The sequence below is a fragment of the Solanum stenotomum genome, chromosome 10 (genome assembly GCF_019186545.1).
Source record: "Solanum stenotomum isolate F172 chromosome 10, ASM1918654v1, whole genome shotgun sequence".
Lineage (NCBI taxonomy): Eukaryota > Viridiplantae > Streptophyta > Magnoliopsida > Solanales > Solanaceae > Solanum > Solanum stenotomum.
The window spans coordinates 36,766,080-36,770,274 of record NC_064291.1 but is presented as its reverse complement, the minus strand read 5'-3'; positions in this window follow the sequence as shown (position 1 = coordinate 36,770,274).

Here is a 4,195-nt window from a genome sequence, read left to right as displayed (position 1 = left end):
GGGGAAGAAGGAAGATTCGGTTAACTTTGTACAGTTCTTGCCTTCTTGGTTGCTAGTACTAACTCTTAACTCTTCTTCTTCAAGCTAAGGAGAGAGAGAGAGTGAAAAAGGGGAAAAGGGATGGTGGTGGAATTAAATTAACTGCTCCATATTTTTATTTTCTCTCTTCCCTCCAATAAGAGTTGCTATTATAGTTCATATATATCTTACTAAAATTGAAGTCAAATACACTTGTTCTTACTTCTTAGGAGCAAGGATGTTCACAGTTTGAATAAAAATCGATTCAAATCTAAAAATTAAATCAAATCGATAAAATAAAACCAATTTTATTTGAGTTTGGTTTGATTTAAGATTTTGGAAAATCGGTAGTATTTGGTTTGGTTATGATTTTATTCGAAAAAACCCGAAGAAATAACCGAACCGATGAATTATATACATATATTTTATTAATATACATACTTAATATATTATTTTTATAAACAATTTTAAAGATCTTATATATGTTTTCATTAAAATTTCTTTATACTTATTGATTTCATGTATATGAGTGTCTATAACAATTCTTTGTGGGACTGAAAATGTTATTGTCTCTTTCTTCTAATCCAATATAGTGAATTTTAAAGTTTTATTGATAGTAAATTCAGTGATCGAAATTTCGGTAATTTAAGTCATTCTAACTATTTTTTTGTTTTGCATGAATTGTTGTCACTTTTTCACATTTTGAATGAATTGTTTCTTTTATTTTTGTGTATGGTTAACAACCGAATGACCGAACCAAACCAAATCGAAACTGATAACCACAAAACCAATAAATGTATATTACATTTGGTTTGGTTTGGTTTTGATAATTTTAGAACCGATTAAGTTGGTTTGGTTTTGGTTTTTACCAATAACCTCTAACACCCCGACTTTTCCAAAACGTCTAAATTAACTTGTACCTTCGTGGAAAGACAAAGAGGGTGAGTAATAAATTAAAAAGGATGTGGTATGTCATATTTTAAGTGTTTAAGGGTTTTATCTCAAGTTTTGAAATTAAGTAAGTGGCGAAATAAAAGTTAGCGAAATTTATCATAAGTTCCTTTTTAAAAATTTCTTTGAAATTTGGGTCAAATGTATTGGATGTTTTCTCCCAATATATAAAGAGTTAGAAGGCCTATTACCCATTAAATCGAAGGCCTACGAGTCTAGTTTGCAACACACAAAATCCCGTATCAAACAGACATCTGAGTAAAAAATTATGAGGGTTTTACTAAGGACTGCAGGGTAGAATCCGGGTCGGGTAAAGAAATATGATATGTCGATTATTTAACGTTTTTAGCCATGGAAACAGTTCATTTCAGTTCCAAAACCAGAGAGAAAGCTTAGGAGAGAGTTTATATGGAGTCCTAGCATAATGAAGGTTAGTTTTGACGATTTCTACCATTAAACATTGCCCCCGTGCCTAGAAACGTAATCCCTACATGTGGCAATCGTTTTTTCCTTCTATTTGTTGCGTTTGGAGCTGGTTTTTGAAGATATAAATTTTTAATTATTGGTGTTTCTTCAAGGTTTTAACTTGGTTAACTAAGGCAATCATCTCGGGACTCTTTTATAATTGTTTTTATGAATTTCTACGGACGTTTTGACAAGTTGGGGCAATATGGCAAATCTGCCGATATAAGATTAATTATAAACTGTTTATAGGTGCGTACCAGCTGTGTATATATAGTGTTTGTGAAGCTTAGGACATAATGAACAATTTTCGTGAAGGAACTACGGTCTTTCGAGCGTTCATTGGAAAGATATGTTAAGGTTATTCCCTTCGTTCGACATGTTTCCTTAGATGTAGTTAACGTTGGTGATCTTGTAGATGTAATTGTGAATGGTTGGTTGATTGGGTGGTTATAACCCCTCATTTTAGGGACTCACGATCTGTTAAGAAAGACCCTAAGTTAAGAATGACTTGAAGATTATTCATATATATATTGTTTATAGCTAAATTGCTCGCCTTCAACCTAGTTAATTATTTATTGTTGCCCTTGGGGCTATTGTGGTTAGTTGTTGAGCTATGAACTGCCTATGGGGGCTATGATGTTGTCTAATAGGACTATATTGTGCCTAGAAGGGCTATGAGTTGCCTACAGGGCTATATTGACGCCTAAGAAGGCTATGTGCTTCCTACTAGGTCATGTTGTTGCCTAAGAGGGCTATGAGTTGTCTATAAGCTACGTTGATGCCTAAGAGAGCTATGTGCTTTCTACGGGGTTATATTAATGCCTAAGAGGGCTATGTGATTGCCTACGGGGCTAGGGGACTACTGGTAGGGGTATATAGGCTGATTGGCACCTTCCAGGCTTATGGGGGCTTGAGTAGGTGGTCTTGTGTGCTGTTTGTACCTGCCGAGCTTATGGGGGCTTGGTTAGGTTGTTGTTTTATTATTTTTGATAAGTTTAAATTTAGGAGTAGGTTAGTACACTTATCTTATCCTTGATTTATTTATCAGATTATTCCAGTATATCAGGATACCTCATCATAGACTATTTCCTTTCATACTCTGTACATTATTTTGTACTAACGCCCCATTGCCTGAGGGCGCTGCATTCATGCATGCAGGTCCTGACAGACGACTGAGTAGACCTTCTCAGCAGCATGATTGACTTTTATCCGATTGGCTAGTCCTATTCCTTTGGAGCTGCCAGAGTTGGGAGATTTGTTACCTTTTGTTGCATATATCTTTATGGTTAGGCTGGGACCCTATCCCGCTAATCTTTACTACTCTTAGAGGCTTGCAGACTAGTGTGTGGGGTGTATAGCTACGTTATGGCCATACTGGCCTATGTGGTTGGTTTGTTGAAGCTTGTGAGCTGTTTGATGTATTGTATTGATATATACCTGTTTTTAGTTTTGGTATAGATATCATGGTGGCCTCGACTGCCTAATCATGACTTCTGTGCTAGTTGGCTATTTATTTATATGATCTCCTGGGAGTAGCTGTTTTTTTTATAAATCAGTTGGTAGGGGCCTTGCCAGCCGATGGCTTAGTTTTAAGCCGAGATATACTTGTTTGATTTCTTGATTGCGTGTGGCTGCCATGCGCTAGTAGCAAATGGTTCAGCAGGGTTGGCTCGGGCTTGAGTTTTGGCATTAGGAGCCAGTTGCGCCCCTTGAGTTTGGGCTGTGACATATCCGATCCAAACCGACCCGTGAACACCCATACTTAGGAGTGGGCATTTGGTATTTTAAAAGTTTGATTTGATAATTCGATAATTGAAAGTAGATATCAACGATGAGCTTTCAAAGTTCAGTTCGATAAATCAGATTTTCGTTCAATAGTAATTAAGTAATTATCGAATTGAAGGAAAATATATTTTTAACAAGGTATGTTTATTATTTCTCCAATATTTAACATGTTAGTCAGCCATGTATAGAGGTTAGATTTTACTCTCATTTTTTAACATTGTAAATTTATCGGGATAGGTCAATCAATACATCTCAATTATTCGTTAATATTATTTATATTTAATAAAATAGAGATACCTAGGGGTGTGTAACGACCCTAAAAATGAACTAGTGAAACTAGAGCCTCACATGTGAGTTTGGAGTTGGGAACTTGATGAAGTGATGAGAAATGACCGTGACGTCCGGAAACTAGTCATTTGAACTAGTGAGTTGTAAGGGTCAACTTTAAATGGTCATATCTTTTAGCTCAAAATGAATTAGGTGGACCTTTACCTATCCAATTAAAGGTCTCTGAGTCCTCTTTCCAACGCCACCGAGTTTACCCAATTCCGACCTTGGAGTAAAAAGTTATGCCCGAAATAGTGAAGCACTGTCCAAAAGGACGAGTTTAGACGGGAAAGGGGAGAATTTTTAAGTTAAGACTTTATGGGTCCTTAGTCCTTTTCCAAAATTGACCCTATGCTATTTTATTCTTTTCCTAGCAACTATAAGACCTTTTTATGACCCAATTCCTTTCATTTAAGTCACTCCTCTTAGAATTTCCAAAATCATTCCCTCTCTCAAATATTTCTCTCCAACTCAAGGAAGAAGAGGAGTTGGAGCTAGGGTTGAAGATTTCGAGTGCTTCTTCTTCAATTTTCGTGGGTTTTCAACTTAGAGGTATGGGGATCCTTATCCTTGATTATTCTTTCTTTCAAGGAACCCAATCAAAAGGTTTTCAAGGTTTTTCAAATACACACAAAAACCTATTTCGATT